Raw genomic sequence first — 19,683 nt, 5'->3', positions numbered from 1 at the left:
ATTCTTCACTAATCCAATTCACAAAGGAGGACATTCCACTTTACAAACTACAGGCCCATAGCAATTCTGTCTACTATCAAAAATACTTAAAAATGCATACACAAACAACTTCTTGAACATCTTCTACAAGAAAATCTACTCACTGCAACCCAACATGGCTATCACCATAACCATAGCACAACTTCTAGTCTAATCTCCTTTATTCATGCAATCTTTAAAGCCAGAGATAATAATAACCTGATATCTTGCCTATTAATGTACCTCTCCAAAGCCTTTGACATGGTCTCTCACCCTAAACTTCTTACTAAAATGTCTACTCTTGGTTTCTGCAACTACACACTCAAATGGTTCTCTTGCTACCTTCCCAACAGACAACAATCCATTAATTGGCTCTCTTTCTACTCACACTTCCTCCCTGTTAACACCAGAGTACCGCAAGTTTCCATTTTTTGGACTACTGCCATTCAATATCTTTACTAACTGTATTCACACATTCTGCTATCAGTCCTCACTTATACAATATGCTGATGACTCCACTATCATCTGATCCTTTGATAATCCTTCACAGCTTCACTCCATCACCCCAAACTCCTTTACCTCCATTGAAATGTGGCTAATTGATAATCAACTTGTACTCAGCCACCAAAAAATAAACCCTCTCCTATTTCTCCCCAAATCTCACCCTCATATTAAATCTTCCTTCACTATCACATCCCTTGACAACACCTTAACAGAAGTAGAAACACACACCAGGATTATGGGAATCATCATTGATGATCAACTAAAATTTGATCTATATGTTCAAAATTGTATAAAAATAGAACTAAAAAATTCCTTACCAATGACTCCAAACTCTGTCTTGCTAATGTATATCTTCTTCCCACTCTACTCTATTCCTCTCCTATCTTAACCAACCTACAATCCTCCCTAAAATCAAAATTAGAACTCTGCTATAATAAAATTGCCAGATTCACTGCAAATTAACCCTATAATTCATACCACTGACTTTCTCTAAAATCCTTAAACTGGCTTGAGCTGCCTCACCAGCTCTTCCTCTCTCAACTGCTCCTTGCTCACTCCATTAAAAAACATGCTTCCTGCCTGTCATCTCATCCATCATCACTTATTATCTCCCAATCACTCTCTCCAGAGTTCTGACCAGTTTCTGTTGGAAATCCACATGACCAAAAGAACAGGCAAAAAGCTATGCATCTACTCAGTAGCATTGGACTGGAATAAACTTCCTCAATCAACCAGAACTATACTAAATACTCTCAAATTTAAAAAAAAGCATTACGAGAAAGACTACTTAACTCATGACTCTGCTACTGCACTAACCCTGCAAACTTTCTCTAATCTATTTCCTCTAGTCTGTCTTTCACATCCTTATACTATTCCCTCAAATCTCACCTTTTATTCTCCCTCCTACATATCTACCTACCTTATGCCTGCACCATTCTTACTTCACTTTACCTGTCATACATTTTTACCCCTTCATCTAATACTAGCAGTATATCAATCTGATACTATAAAATGAATCTGTCTCTAAAGGTCTAACTGCTGATTTTTGTTTATACAGTCCCAGCTATCACATGCTAAAATCAGCCTTGTTTGTATTATGTCCTTCTCATTCCTCATATTTACTGTCTTTTTGTATGCTTTGTATGTGTTTTTTTTTTTTTTGTATGGAGCTTATCGCTGTGGGCCTTTGCTGAAAAAAGGTACCTGCCCAGTCCAATATACCCTAGTTAACAAATGTCAAAATAATAAAATAAATACATAAAATTAGTTTTTTTTTTCATGTACACTAGTGCCATCTAGTGCTTGTAATAGTTTCTGTTACTTCTGTGATCTATTTTATGCTGTGTTGTGTTGTATGATTGCATACCTGTTTTATGTTTGGAAAGTGTATATCCTGTTTCTTACTTTTCTGTGAGTGTTGTGGCTGGTATTACTCTATTGCGTTAGAAGTGTTTTAAGTATACTTTCATTTTCATATTGCTGATTGGTCATGTTTTATTTAAATTATTTAATTATAGTACACCTTGTTGGTTACACAGATAATTAAGTTTGCCACTTGTACTAAGAATCTGAATACATTTTCAGTATGAGGAGATGTGTTTTTTATTTTTTTAAGAAAGTAAAGCAGTTTTGCTCCTTGGTGTACATATTTTTCTTAAATGCTTTTGTTTACCATCTCACTAATTGGTTCCCTAAGATCACACTGCAGACTTGCGTGCGTTTGCAAGCATTTTAACAAAACAACAATAAATAAAAAATAAAATACACAGTTTTAGACAGATGGCTTTTAAGGAGGATCTTCACTAAATCAGCATTCATTGCTGTTTAAAACATGCAAATTAGTCTTGAAGATGAAAACAGATTTCATTATTCACATGGGATATGATAGATATTTGTGGATGGATATGAAGACAGTGCAATTTGAAATCAGCCTTATCTTCTATCATCATCCAGAAAGCATGTAGTCTTCCCCTGATTGGTTTCAGATGTGATCTGCTGTAGTCAATTTAATAATGAATAATTATTGTCACTAGTCAGAGTTCCCACAAAATCTTCATTCTGTTCTTTTAGCATTCTGATTTGGATCCCATCGGATCCTATTGCTGCATCCATCTTTACTTCGGAAATAAATTCCAAAAATCGTTGTTATAGGAATGAACTAATAATCCTCAGATCAATAACATCTTTCTGTTAGTTTTATGCTTTCGGGGTTCTTCTGATGCGAATAATGAAAAAAAAAAACCTGCTTGTTACCCATATTTTTCATTCCTTTTCCTGTATGAACTGCTTCCCTATTGTTTATGCATTTATAATCTCCCAAAGATTTTCTTGCCACGTACTGAGTATACAAAAGTTTTTCATCTTTTCCAGTGCTATGTGAAAACATTTTTACTCAAACTGAGACTCCCTTATCTCATGGTTTAGTAATTTGTTTTCATTTTGTTTTATGTAGCAGTGTTTTTAGACTATGCTTTGAAGACTTCAGTGACTTTTTCATTTCCATTTTTATGATTTTCTTTACATAAAGGTTTGATCACCGTATAATGGTGGTTTTTAATTTTCCTTCGATTTATGTCCAGTCTTCCCTTATTAAAATTTTACTTTTGACTTTTGTAAAACAGAATTCTGTCTTACTAAAACTGTCCACATAAAATCTAGCATTCATATTTTGTGGTGACTAATTACCTATATACCAAAGTTTAATTATTATTTGGTTGATATATTTCCCTATATGCTTAAACTTTTCACTCTGTGAATTGTTTTCTCCTTTCCCTGTTTGTAATTTTCTGACCTAAGATTCTCTTTCATAGATGGGTCCTAGCACAATTTTCCATTGGAATTATGCAGTATCTATGGTATAGTCACTTCAGCTATGATCTACTGTAGTCAATTTTCAGTCAGCAGTATCTCACTTTCAGTTTCCATTAAACGTATTGCACCATAATTTCCTGTTTCACTTCAGTGAAAATGGTATGGCCTTTGAACAATCACAACAAACTCCTCTACCATATGGTCCTCCAATTTCTATGAATAATACACTTTCCCTCACATGCTTCTTGTCACATTTTACCCTCCCTATAGCTCATCTAAAGGACATTGGAAGCCATTTTGATGTTCCTGCACATGATTTATGGGTATCACCTTTTAGTGATAACACAAATTCTGAATAATGGCCTTCTGTTATGGCTGTCATTTCAGAAACATTTTATGCAAATGTCTGGCATTCATAACCATCACATTCAAATGACTGTTAATGTTAGCCAGTTCTGATCTACAGCTCCATATTTTCTTGTTATTAGCTTTGTTCCTTTATTTCGTCTTCCTAACTTCTATGAATGTATATTTGCCATATGACATATATGACAAAATCCGAATGGCAAGAGCAAAACAAAGCAGATGTCCCAAAGTAGCATATAAATATCCTCGATACTTCAGTAGTCCACAGTATATGAATTAATAACCGGTACTGCAACTAGTTCAGTATAAAGAATACATAATTTATTTTTCACAAACAGGTTAGCGCTTTCACCAGATGGCTTCATCAGACCTACTAAAACATTTCACTCATCAGTTTAAATACAAAAAATGGCAGGAAAAGCAGCCAGTCTTAAAGTGAAAGAATCAATATTCATTTCCAACCTGTATAAAAACAACTCAACTGTTCAAATATATACAATAAAACAACAATCAATAAAAACATTCATATATATATATATATAATATTTAATACACTAGAAACATAAATCATACTCAATTCATAGATAAAAATATCTAAAATGTATATGCATATCTGAAAAATATGTACATACATATAAACATAGATATATATATCAATAAAAAATAAAAAATAAAAAATAAATATTCATGTTACAAAATAAAACCTGTGATATATATATGTTAATAGGGAGAAAATAGTGAACTATAATATTAAACAAGAGTGGATAACATCTAGACATGACCTAAGCCTTCAATTTCCTCATCTTGAGGAAAGGTTGAATGGGGACCTTACCATTTAATCCGGGGCTTATGTCAGATCTGAATCTCATGATCCAGTTAGTTTCCCTCGCTTCTGTAAAAGTCTTAATGTACCCTCCTCTAATACTCCTGAATATATTTTCCACTATTTTGAATCTAAAACTATGCCCATCTCCTTTCTCTGTGACATGTTTTGCTAGGGCATTGGTCATAGATCTTATCCTGATGTGATACATATGCTCACGCATCCTATCCCTCAGACACCTATTGGTCTTGCCAATATAAAATGCGGAACATCCCAAGCAAGATGCTAAATAAACAACATCAGTGGACATACAATTGCCCTTAGCTCGAAACGTGAAAGCACCAAAACCAGAAGGATGTATGAATGTTGGATCAGAATCAATCAAAAAGCAAAAATTACAATGGTTGCAAGGTGAAGTAATACAGGGTTCATTGGAGCTATCCTGTCTACTGTCTCTCGGATAACACAACAGTCTCTTCAAATTCATTTTATTCTTATAGACAAATTTAGGTGTAACCCCTATAACTTCTTTTATAATCGGATCCACTGATAAAATATGCCAAAGTGTCTTAATTACATCTTGTATAATTCCTACATCTTTAGTATAGAAAATTGGGAAAATCACATTATTAGACTCCATTCCCCCTCTAGGCCTTCTGTCTTCCAGAAGGTCATAGTCATGTGTCCTGGTAGAGAAATAAGGAGCTGCTACATTAGATCTCAACTCATTAATATCTAGCATCCCATTAATCAAATCTCTATTATAATAATTCCGTGCTCCTAACCTCTGATGTAAATCATCTAATCCTTTCCTAAAATTCAAATCTATCGGATTATATCTAGAAATATGCACGGCCTGTCCTCTAACAATATTATTATATACATATCCAGGATGCATGCTATGTCGATGTAATAAAACATTCTTATGACAGGACTTTCTGTATAATCCTGTATTAATCATACCATTTCCTAACTTCTCTACATAAATGTCAAGAAAAGGAATCTTATCAGAAGACCAATCAACAGTAAAATTAAGATATGTAGTGACAGAATTCACCTCACTAACAAACTCTTCCAATTCATCAGATGTACCTGTCCATAAAAGGAACAGGTCATCTACAAACCATCTATAAAATGGAACAAAACTGTTGTAATTGGTCATCTGAAACATATACCTGTATTCCCATTCAGCCATAAAGAGGTTGGTGTAGCTGTTGGCACAAGAAGTGCCCATAGCCACGCCATCCCTCTGTAGGAAAATTCTATTATTAAAACAAAAAACATTAGATTCCACTATGACTTCCAAAAAAGTCATTAACAAATCTATTTCCGTGCCATCTATGTCTGACATTCTCTTTAAATAACTATCTACCATCCCTATCACTTCCAGGTTAGGAATCACTGTAAATAAAGACTGGACATCCATAGTGACAAAAATATATTCTTGATTGGAAGGTGCCGAAGCAATAAAATTATATAAATCTAACAAAAACGGTTTGGTATCCTTTAGTATAAACACATTAGCATTGACTATCAGTCTCAGTTTATTCTCTATATAAATGGAGAGCAGTTCCGTTGACCAGCCCCTTCCAGCTACAATAGGTCTTAAGGGTGGATTCACTCTATCTTTGTGTATCTTTGGAAGCCCTTGGATAACCGGTATAAGTGGATATACAACGTCCAAAAATTTAAACAAATTAAAATCTATAACTTCACTCTTTAGTAGATCATTCAACATGCCATGTATCCTTTCAGTCAAATGGTTGACTGCTTCTAATGTGATGGGAATATAGTAGTCACTATCACTCAACATCTCAAACATACATTCTCGATACCTAGAAGTATCCATAATAACCACTCCACCTCCCTTGTCAGCAGATTTGATGGTAATCATGGTATTGTTACGTAAGCTGTATAAAGCCTCCTTCTGTTTAGGTGTAAGATTCTGTTTGCCCCTCTTGTAATTATTACTAGAGCTTCTCATCCGATATAAATCATCTTCCACTAACTTACTATATGCTGCTAACAAAGGATGTAGGGAGGGGGGTATATGTACTAGGTCTTTTAATACTGTGATTACTAATAACACCATTGTTACCTCTGAATTCTATTTTCAGTGACAAATTACGTATAAACAACTTAAAATCACGTAAAGTTTCCTCAAAATTACTATAAGTGGTAGGAATAAATGAAAGTCCTTTAGAAAGAACATTTATCTCATCTAAGGTGAGTTGATATGTAGATAAATTAAACACTATGTCATCCGTTTCCCTTCCCACATTTTCTTGATATTCTGATTCTGAAACCGGTCGGGAGACAGTTTCCTTTTCTGTGTACCTCTGCTCATCGAGCGTGTTCTCCCTTCCCTGGAGTCTGACCTGATGGGGAAAGGGTGTTTAATATCAAATACATTGTTAGAAGGGTGATCCGAATCTATACTAGATCTATCAGTGGTAGTGGTCCCATTCCTACTCATCCCAAGAACCTGGGAGGTATGAATCTTCCTCCTAACTACTTGTTCAAATGGAACTGTATGAGCAGAGCTAAATACAACTGGCTCATTATCTGTATTAACCTTATGAACTGAATTAATATGATATTCAGCAGGCAGTACTTCATTTGAAATCATAACATCACTAGTAATGCTATTGGAAACAACATCACCATTAATAGCATTCATCAACCTAGAATCAGATATAGAAACAACTGGAAAATGGCTGTTATTAGATACATTGACATTATCACTATTGATATGTCCATTAACATTCTGTCTACGTGTAGCCTGGCCTCCGACATCTCTGTTGCCCCTCGGCCAAGTGAAGATATGTCCTAATTTAAAATCATTTATGTCTCTTTGTAATTTCATTCTTTTTTGATTAAAAAGTCTTTTCTCATATTGTAAAACATTATCTAAAAGCGTATGACAACAACCATCGACAGCAGAGGCCGGATAACTGGCATATATAGCAGTTCCTTGTTCTTGTATGTCCAGCCTCAACGCTTCTTCCAAGGGCCTAAAAACTTATTCATTAACTTCATATAATTGAGGCTTACCTCAATATTGAGTTGCTGCCATTCAAATGGCAGCTCCGGATAGGTGATTCCGGTGGTAGGCATCTTGAGCACCCTGAAACCTCTCGGAACAAGGCATCGTTGGATGCACACCTCAAAGTGCTGTCGCTGGGTTTGCATCCTTTTTAATTTAAATAAGTCTGCTTCTAGCTTTTCAATAGCTAGTCGTAAGCTCTCTCTATCATACTGTGTCCCAGGAGAGCCATTCGTGACCCGTTCACTGTCTTCATACGACTCCAATGGATTACCACACTGTCGCAAACAATCCGCGAATCTATCCGACGCTGGACGTAAAACATCACCAACATCTCTCCTCTCTCATAAAGTATATGGAAGTTCCACTTGTACTTGTTCACCTTCCACCATGTCTCCAAACAGGACTAATAAGCAAAAGACAACAATCAAAAAGAATATAAGCCTGTTAGGAGTTAATGCGCTTGCCAAAAAAACTGAAAACCAAAATAAATGACAAAATCCAAATGGCAAGAGCAAAACAAAGCAGATGTCCCAAAGTAGCATATAAATATCCTCAATACTTCAGTAGTCCACAGTATATGAATTAATAACTGGTACTGCAACTAGTTCAGTATAAAGAATATATAATTTATTTTTCACAAACAGGTTAGCGCTTTCACCAGATGGCTTCATCAGACCTACTAAAACATTTCACTCATCGGTTTAAATACAAAAAATGGCAGGAAAAGCAGCCAGTCTTAAAGTGAAAGAATCAATATTCATTTCCAACCTGTATAAAAACAACTCAACTGTTTAAATATATACAATAAAACAACAATCAATAAAAACATTCATATATATGTCTAATATTTAATACACTAGAAACATAAATCATACTCAGTTCATAGATAAAAATATCTAAAATGTATATGCATATCTGAAAAATATGTACTGGCTGCTTTTCCCGCCATTTTTTGTATTTAAACTGATGAGTGAAATGTTTTAGTAGGTCTGATGAAGCCATCTGGTGAAAGCGCTAACCTGTTTGTGAAAAATAAATTATATATTCTTTATACTGAACTAGTTGCAGTACCGGTTATTAATTCATATACTGTGGACTACTGAAGTATCGAGGATATTTATATGCTACTTTGGGACATCTGCTTTGTTTTGCTCTTGCCATTCAGATTTTGTCATTTATTTTGGTTTTCAGCTTTTTTAGCAAGCGCATTAACTCCTAACAGGCTTATATTCTTTTTGATTGTTGTCTTTTGCTTATTAGTCCTGTTTGGAGACATGGTGGAAGGTGAACAAGTACAAGTGGAACTTCCATATACTTTACGAGAGAGGAGAGATGTTGGTGATGTTTTACGTCCAGCGTCGGATAGATTCGCGGATTGTTTGCGACAGTGTGGTAATCCATTGGAGTCGTATGAAGACAGTGAACGGGTCACGAATGGCTCTCCTGGGATACAGTATGATAGAGAGAGCTTACGACTAGCTATTGAAAAGCTAGAAGCGAACTTATTTAAATTAAAAAGGATGCAAACCCAGCGACAGCACTTTGAGGTGTGCATCCAACGACGCCTTGTTCCGAGAGGTCTCAGGGTGCTCAAGATGCCTACCACCGGAATCACCTATCCGGAGCTGTTATTTGAATGGCAGCAACTCAATATTGAGGTAAGCCTCAATTATATGAAGTTAATGAATACGTTTTTTATGCCCTTGGAAGAAGCGTTGAGGCTGGACATACAAGAACAACGAACTGCTATATATGCCAGTTATCCGGCCTCCGCTGTCGATGGTTGTTGTCATACGCTTTTAGATAATGTTGTACAATATGAGAAAAGACTTTTTAATCAAAAGAGAATGAAATTACAAAGAGACATAAATGATTTTAAATTATGACATATCTTCACTTGGCCGAGGGGCAACAGAGATGTCGGAGGCCAGGCTACACGTAGACAGAATGTTAATGGACATATCAACAGTGATAATGTCAATGTATCTAATAACAGCCATTTTCCAGTTGTTTCTATATCTGATTCTAGGTTGATGAATGCTATTAATGGTGATGTTGTTTCCAATAGCATTACTAGTGATGTTATGATTTCAAATGAAGTACTGCCTGCTGAATATCATATTAATTCAGTTCATAAGGTTAATACAGATAATGAGCCAGTTGTATTTAGCTCTGCTCATACAGTTCCATTTGAACAAGTAGTTAGGAGGAAGATTCATACCTCCCAGGTTCTTGGGATGAGTAGGAATGGGACCACTACCACTGATAGATCTAGTATAGATTCGGATCACCCTTCTAACAATGTATTTGATATTAAACACCCTTTCCCCATCAGGTCAGACTCCAGGGAAGGGAGAACACGCTCGATGAGCAGAGGTACACAGAAAAGGAAACTGTCTCCCGACCGGTTTCAGAATCAGAATATCAAGAAAATGTGGGAAGGGAAACGGATGACATAGTGTTTAATTTATCTCGTATCAACTCACCTTAGATGAGATAAATGTTCTTTCTAAAGGACTTTCATTTATTCCTACCACTTATAGTAATTTTGAGGAAACTTTACGTGATTTTAAGTTGTTTATACATAATTTGTCACTGAAAATAGAATTCAGAGGTAACAATGGTGTTATTAGTAATCACAGTATTAAAAGACCTAGTACATATACCCCCCCTACATCCTTTGTTAGCAGCATATAGTAATTTAGTGGAAGATGATTTATAATGGATGAGAAGCTCTAGTAATAATTACAAGAGGGGCAAACAGAATCTTACACCTAAACAGAAGGAGGCTTTATACAGCTTACATAACAATACCATGATTACCATCAAATCTGCTGACAAGGGAGGTGGAGTGGTTATTATGGATACTTCTAGGTATCGAGAACGTATGTTTGAGATGTTGAGTGATAGTGACTACTATATTCCCATCACATTAGAAGCAGTCAACCATTTGACTGAAAGGATACATGGCATGTTGAATGATCTACTAAAGAGTGAAGTTATAGATTTTAATTTGTTTAAATTTTTGGAAGTTGTATATCCACTTATACCGGTTATCCAAGGGCTTCCAAAGATACACAAAGATAGAGTGAATCCACCCTTAAGACCTATTGTAGCTGGAAGGGGCTGGTCAACGGAACCGCTCTCCATTTATATAGAGAATAAACTGAGACCGATAGTCAATGTGTTTATACTAAAGGATACCAAACAGTTTTTGTTTGATTTATATAATTTTATTGCTTCGGCACCTTCCAATTAAGAATATATTTTTGTCACTATGGATGTCCAGCCGTTATTTACAGTGATTCCTAACCTGGAAGGGATAGGGATGGTAGATAGTTATTTAAAGAGAATGTCAGACATAGATGGCACGGAAATAGATTTGTTAATGACTTTTTTGGAAGTCATATTGGAATCTAATGTTTTTTGTTTTAATAATAGAATTTTCCTACAGAGGGATGGCGTGGCTATGGGCACTTCTTGTGCCAACAGCTACGCCAACCTCTTTATGGCTGAATGGGAATACAGGTATATGTTTCAGATGACCAATTACAACAGTTTTGTTCCATTTTATAGACGGTTTGTAGATGACCTGTTCCTTTTATGGACAGGTACATCTGATGAATTGGAAGAGTTTGTTAGTGAGGTGAATTCTGTCACTAGATATCTTAATTTTACTGTTGATTGGTCTTCTGATAAGATTCCTTTTCTTGACATTTATGTAGAGAAGTTAGGAAATGGTATGATTAATACAGGATTATACAGAAAGTCCTGTCATAAGAATGTTCTATTACATCGACATAGCATGCATCCTGGATATGTATGTAATAATATTGTCAGAGGACAGGCCGTGCGTATTTCTAGATATAATCTGATAGATTTGAATTTTAGGAAAGGATTAGATGATTTGCATCAGAGGTTAGGAGCACGTAATTATTATAATAGAGATTTGATTAATGGGATGCTAGATATTAATGAGTTGAGATCTAATGTAGCAGCTCCTTATTTCTCTACCAGGACACATGACTATGACCTTCTGGAAGACAAAAAGCCTAGAGGGGGAATGGAGTCTAATAATGTGATTTTCCCAATTTTCTATACTAAAGATGTAGGAATTATAAAAGATGTAATTAAGACACATTGGCATATTTTATCAGTGGGTCCGATTATAAAAGAAGTTATAGGGGTTACACCTAAATTTGTCTATAAGAATAAAATGAATTTGAAGAGACTGTTGTGTTATCCGAGAGACAGTAGACAAGATAGCTCCAATGAACCCTGTATCACTTCACCTTGCAACCATTGTAATTTTTGCTTTTTGATTGATTCTGATCCTACATTCATACATCCTTCTGGTTTTGGTGCTTTCACGTTTCGAGCTAAGGGCAATTGTATGTCCACTGATGTTGTTTATTTAGCATCTTGCTTGGGATGTTCTGCATTTTATATTGGCAAGAATAATAGGTGTCTGAGGGATAGGATGCGTAAGCATATGTATCACATCAGGATAAGATCTATGACCAATGCCCTAGCAAAACATGTCACAGAGAGAGGAGAGGGGCATAGTTTTAGATTCAAAATAGTGGAAAATATATTCAGGAGTATTAGAGGAGGGTACATTAAGACTTTTACAGAAGCGAGGGAAACTAACTGGATCATGAGATTCAGATCTGACATAAGCCCTGGATTAAATGGTAAGGTCCCTATTCAACCTTTCCTCAAGATGAGGAAATTGAAGGCTTAGGTCATGTCTAGATGTGTATCCACTCTTGTTTAATATTATAGTTCACTTTTTTTCCCCCTATTAACATATATATATATATCACAGGTTTTATTTTGTAACATGAATATTTATTTTTTATTTTTTATTTTTTATTGATATATATCTATGTTTATATGTATGTACATATTTTTCAGATATGCATATACATTTTAGATATTTTTATCTATGAATTGAGTATGATATATGTTTCTAGTGTATTAAATATTAGATATATATATGAATGTTTTTATTGATTGTTGTTTTATTGTATATATTTGAACAGTTGAGTTGATTTTATACAGGTTGGAAATGAATATTGATTCTTTCACTTTAAGACTGGCTGCTTTTCCCGCCAGTTTTTGTATTTAAACTGATGAGTGAAATGTTTTAGTAGGTCTGATGAAGCCATCTGGTGAAAGCGCTAACCTGTTTGTGAAAAATAAATTATATATTCTTTATACTGAACTAGTTGCAGTACCGGTTATTAATTCATAAACTGTGGACTACTGAAGTATCGAGGATATTTATATGCTACTTTGGGACATCTGCTTTGTTTTGCTCTTGCCATTCGGATTTTGTCATTTATTTTGGTTTTCAGCTTTTTTGGCAAGCGCATTAACTCCTAACAGGCTTATATTCTTTTTGAATATGACATATATGGTTTTGTTGGCAGTGTCATGGATTCTTTCACAGTGTGCTATGCTGTTTGCACCTACATCGATCACAGGCAGGTTTTCAGAGATCTCTAAACATTTATTTTACAACGCATCATTTTTCCTAACGCCCCTTTTGTCTCTGCATGCAACTATTTTTGCTTCGATATTTCATAAGAATTTTACATAATGTTTTTCCTTTCCTTTTCTTTCTTTTATTTTGATATTATATGCTCCCTAGGTTTAGATACTGCAACAAATGCTTATCAATTGGCTGCATTTCTCCTCCAGAAAGACACTGATTATCATTTCACTTTATTCTGTCTTAGCTGATCCGCTTCCCAAACAGCCCAAATGTGTAGTTCTGTATCAGTTAAGCATACTGTCATCCATTATTTTGATCACTCATGCTTTTGGTTTTTCACAGTGAACAAGTTTCAAAAGATGAACGTCATGAACTTTGATTAATGAGTTGCATTACATTTAAAGAAAAACGTGATATTTCTCAGGTAATGAACAGACACCATGCACAAACAAAATTAGACATGGTTTTGCAGAGCTTATCAATAAATTTGGCAGATTCAGAAAAACAATTCACAGCAGAATCTGGCTGTAAGTGACATCTTCTGAGGAGTACATGCAGTAGCAGTAAAAGAGGATACAGCTTTTATTTCTATATTTCATGTTTTTACTAATTAGCTATGAATGAATACTAAAGGAGTAATCTACTAGGAGAAGAACAAATGCTAAGTGTAAGTACTATTTCATGAATAATGAAGCAAAAGATGAAGAGTGTTTGAAAAGGATATTGCTCAAGGCATGTTAAGGCTAGATGAATGTGACAACTTTTCTGAAATGGGCATCATCATCATTTCTGGTGTCTGGGCACAAATTAGCTGTCATCATCATGTCATGAATCCAAATACCAACTAATTATCATCAACAGAGGAAACAAAACTGTTCAGAAGATTAATTACGTGCTGTTGAAAGGCTTGCTTTAGGGCAAAATGAAATATTTGTGATATAAAGAATGTTTCTTTTTTCAATTTAGAAATAGCTATAGAGTTGAAATTGAAATTGTTCACAAAAACAGATGAAATCATACAGTTTGCCAAAAGATGTCATATGACTTGCTATCTAGTCATCAATATTAATTAAAGTTTACAAGACTTTTTACTCATATGAACAATTGTGTGTGTCTGATTATATCCAGTTTTCTTAGGAATATCTCTTATCAGGCATTTTTGTCTATCTTAAGTACAAAAACAAAAAACACAGATTCTAAAAGCAGATTAGAGGATTTTAACTCCTAGTCAGCATATTTTTATAACTTACATGAACCAAGACATTAATTAACCATCACTTTGCCCTCTCGAATAATAATCCTCATTACATTGATTTCATTTTTTCTTATGATTTCTTAATTTCTAGTGGTTTGATTGAATGAGCACTTCCCTTATATAGGTTGGCATATCCACCCTTAGCCAACACTTATCTGAATGCTAAACCTGTACCAGCTGATTTATTTATTTATTTAACATTTATTTACTGGGAAAGTCCAACTTGGAACAAAGCCAATTTTCAGTGAAGACCTGGGGAGAAACGTTCCAGATGCATGTCTTTATAACACCAGTTTTTTTAAGAGTCATTCTTCATACTGTTACAACATATTTCTCTTCCGCCTTTTTCTTAAAAAGTATGCATGCTTTACCCTTATGTTCTGCCTTTATATCATTTCTTCAATAGATGCCATGTCATTATTTGTTCCCTGGTTCTAGTGTCTGTTCTATATCCTTAGAATGACAAGATGTCCAAAACCACTTGCAATAGTCCAGGCATGTATTTTTTTTACCAATTGCACTTTCTTCTTACATCCCAGTATAATGCCACTCTTTCTATGGGCTCCCACTTATTGCTCACTTGATTTAGGATCATCACAAAATGACTTTCCCTTGTTTTATTTGCTCATTTGTTAATACTAGTATGTACTACTATGCTATACTTTTGCTTCACAGATGCATAACTTAAATTTCCTGAACAGAATTTTTGATGCCATGGTTAAGATTATTCCCCCAGCCTTGTCGAGTTTGTCATTTTCTTTCTAAGTCTTTATGTTTTTTAATCTTGCTGCATAACTTTTAATCATTAGCACGATGCCATATTTTTTTACTTTCAATCATTTTGGAATATTGTTTACAATGACATCAAGAAGGACTAACTAGAATGGACTGGTGGTGTAAACCAAACAGCTAAGTCAGGTTAAGTCACTATTTAATCATCATCCTCCATGTCTGATTTGATTTGCCAGTATTAAACTATTTGCCACCCTATGGTTCAAGCAGAGGTTTCCAAATATGTTTATTTATCTTTAACATCGTACCCTGTTAAATTGTTTACTAAATTGTAAGTAGTCTTCATCTAAAATGTCTATAGGATCCAGTACCCTTGTTGCCCAGTCAGAACATTCACAGATGTTTGCGGCATGGCCTGTCTGTTGGTTTGGATATTATGTTCATTTGGCATCAGGATTTTTTAAAATAATTTCTTTCAGAAGTGATTTCATGTATTAACTACATTTTGCTAAGTTACAAGTGAATCACATCTACCTCATCATAAAAGAGTTCTCATACAGGATAAAAGAGGTCATTGTTCCCCTCTACTCGACACTTATTAGACCCATTATAGAGTACAACGCCCCTTTTGGAATGTACCTCGCAAGACATCTGCAGCAGCTGGTAAGGCCACAGAAGTACCTCACAAAGAGGATTACTGGCCTCAAACAAATGCCCTACACTGACCGCCTCAAAAAACTCCAGCTTTACCCCATAGCATATCGCTTACTCCGAGGTGATCTCTGCCTAACATATAAAACTATGTCAAACCCAGAGCTGTTGGACATGCTACACATAAAAAAATCCCAATCCCTCCGAGTTACATGCTCTAGGGACCTAAACCTTGTCACCACAATAAACAGGACATGCTGGAGGGATAGATTCCTGTCCCAGAGACTTCCTCTACTCTGGAACAGACTACCCATCTATATCAAGCAAAGTTCTTCATTAGCGCTCTTCAAGAAAACTCTTGATGAGTGGATGGGAAAAAGGAAATACACTCCGGGGATCACTTCTGCGCCTCTGCTCGACAGGGGCACAGGAAAATAACTTTCTTGAGTGGCGTAAGCCAGGGAACCTTGTTGACTAGGCTTACGTAGGCCCTTGGGCCGATAGCCTAGTACCTACCTATGAACCTATGAACCTATGAACCTTCCTTATTTCTTCAGGAATCGATCCTCTTCTACTAGTATTGTAAAATAGTTTAGTCAGTGTTATTATCATGTGTTTCTCATATAACAAAGAATTTGTAGGTGAATCAAAACATGTTAGAGTGCACATTGTGTCTTTTAGTTAGTTAGTAAGATAGTTATCAAGTCTTTTTATGTGAAGAGGTTTCTTCAATTGTCTTAATGGGGTTTATTTTACTTATTAGGATCTTCAGAAAATGAATTACCCTTATTTTATTTCCTCATTTGTTAACACTAGCATGTACTACTATGCTATACCTTTGCTTCACAGATGCATAACTTACATTTTTCAAGAATAGTGCATAGAAGCATTTCTTTAGCAGTGATGCTTTTGCACTTTCATTTTAATCCACCCAGTCCGTAGTTATTTTTAAACTTTCCTATCCCGTCATTCTTCCTGTTTACGCCCTTATTTATCTTTCAATATTTATGTAATTTCTTGGATAAATCTCCTACATAACCCATCATTTTGGATTGCTGTGTTTGAAATCTCCCTGTATATATATATATATATATTTTTTTTTTTGCATTTATTATTATTTTTGTCTTTTCCATTTTGTCATTCTGTGCATTTCATAATTATATTGATTTCATGCACAACATTGCTTACTTCTACAGTGTCCAGTTTGCTGTGCTCTTCCTGCTCTTCCTGCATCTATTAAGCCTCCGAGCCTGAGGGTGAACTGCATTGTTTACTGGTTGTCTGTCTATAAATGTTGCACATTCCTAATGCTGAGTCTCTTTTTCTTTTTCCATTTGACAATACCTCATCCAGGAGCATTAAATTGGTGTTTGTGGTATTAGTTTCATTTCTGCATCTTAAAGCCTAAACAACAACTTGGATTAATTAATTTATGTTTAAGAGTATCAGCAGTGCTTGTAAAAGCTGCATTTCTGTCTAAATGGATCATCATTTCTTCCGATCCCTGTATTTCCTCTTCATTCTGCCTCAATTTTTTAATAAATAAATAATTACTATTTTATTTAATGATTATGGGCATTAGTTTTGCTGCCTTCAGTCGACTCACATGAATGATGTACTCAGTTCATATAAAAGATATAACTCACTTTTTTGTGGGATGCAATCTTCCATCTCTCTCAACTTTCTGATTTAAAAGCCTGCATTTGCATTTGTTTCTGTCCTGTAACTTGTCTAGTGCAGATACAAATTCTTAGTTTTAGCACTTAAATTTGCTTGTTCATGCTCAGCACTTGTTCAGAACTTGTAAGCACTAAATAAGCTACTAATTACTATAGCACTCAGTCTTCCTCATTACCTAGAGGAAAACCATTTTTGTACTTACTTTTCTCACTTACTTAGAGAAAAACAGCTCTTGTACTCACTTTCCTCACTTATCTAGAGGAAAATAGTTTTTTATTCAGGCATGTCCAAGGGTCAGATCCCAGTGTTCTCTCCTGTCTATCTGATGAAGCTGGGCATCTTGAAGCAATGTAGAAATTGCCTTATGTACACAGACAACCCTCTCCTCCTACCACCCAACACTACAGCCTGTGAGAAATGCACTTATCTAGCCAAACTGGAGGTAAAGTTCTCTCCAACCAAGACTGAACTTGACAGTCATGAGGAGGAGGTAAACATTTGCACCACACCACACTCATCACATCGTCTCACTAAATCTACACCACCAAAATCCACACATAGTAACACAAAAATATTCGTTGAGGCTCTCAATAATAATCTGTCTAAGCAACAGAGACCTCCAAAGCAGAAGTGCAAGCAACCTCCATCCCCCAACACAACCCAAATGACACATAGCCCACAGACTCAGTGTGCCACTCCACCGCAGCCAATAAGGCAAAACAACGTACACAACACACTATTCATAGGTGACTCTATAGTCAGGCACACTGATGTCCCACTCACCAGGCTAAACAAGGATAAGGTTACTGTCAGCTGCCTGTTGGGTGCCAGGAACTGCCACATAACCCATGCACTCAGGTCACTCCACAACAGGTACAAATATGACTCTGTCATTGTCCATGTTGGTGTGAATGACCTGAGACGTACCTCCCTGGACTACATGAAAAGAGACATGGAAGAGCTCTCCGATCTTGTAGCCCAGGCAGGTATGACCCTAGCCCTGAGTAGCATTCTGCCATCACCCAGAATGATACCGCAGTACAAGGACAAAATGATTTATTTCAACAATTGGCTAAGCTTCTGGTGTCATTCTAAGGGGGTCCAGTATCTGTCTGCTTGGGATGACATGGTCGACAGACAACGATGCTGTGCCACAGATGGCCTGCACCTGTCGCCCCTGGGATTCCAGATACTGTATAAGGCTCTTGCTGCCCCTATAGTGCCTTTTTTAGGCAGGGTTCAAATAACAAATTCACCACCATAGCAGAAACAGGCAAGCAAAAACTGAGGGTAATGCTACTCAATGCTAGAAGTCTATATCTCAAAACGCACTCACTCGAGGTACTCCTTAAAATGGAGAACATCTATATCTGTGCAGTGACTGTGACCTGGTTCAAGGCTCCAGAGAGCACCCCTGCACTACCAGGCTATAACTCATACCACACTTTTCGGCCATGTAACCTGGACCAAAACACCAAAGGCGGAGGTGTGTCCATATTCATTAAGGATATCCACACCTCCAGGCTAGTTGCTCAGCATAATGCATCCGAGGTTATCCAAGTGCAACTAACTCTGGGCAAAGCTGCAATCCAAATTGTAGCTTGCTACAGATCCCCCACCATGCCCCAGGATTCCCACTCCTCTTTTCTTGATGTACTGGAAAATATTAGTGTTCAACCAAACACCCTAATAATGGGCGACTTCAACTACCCCACCATTAACTGGGAAAACTACTCATGTACCAACTCCTTAGCTCAACGCTTTCTGGAATTCATAAACTCCAATGCCCTAGATCAACTTATCCACACCCCCACCAGGGGCAACAATATCCTAGACCTAGTCATTTCCAACATGAGTGACCAGTGTTCCACACCTGAAGTCAATTCCTCATTGGTCCGATCCGACCATAAGCTTATCACCCTTGATATCCACATCCCGCCCCCACCCCCCATTAAGGAAATCACAGTAAAAAATTTCTCCAAAGCCAACTTCGTGCTTCTTAAGACAGAAGTGGTGAACTTCATGACACCCATGCAGATGGACAATACAGTTACAACTGCTGAATCCTACACAAATGCACTCTATAAGCACTTACATGAGTGCATGGATTGTGCTATCCCAAACAGAACCAAGACTCTATCTGCCAAACAAAGGATGCCAATCTGGTGGTTCTCTGCCATAAACAAACTGTACAACAGAAGGAAGAAACTGTTGCAAAAGAGAGTAAAATCCCATGAGTGGAGGAGCTCCCTGGTCAGCCTCAATAAGAAGCTGAGATCCCTTATAAGATCCTC

The sequence above is a fragment of the Protopterus annectens genome, chromosome 1.part0 (genome assembly GCF_019279795.1).
Source record: "Protopterus annectens isolate FY-2018-M chromosome 1.part0, PAN1.0, whole genome shotgun sequence".
NCBI lineage: Eukaryota > Metazoa > Chordata > Ceratodontiformes > Protopteridae > Protopterus > Protopterus annectens.
Note: the sequence above shows the minus strand (reverse complement) of the source record.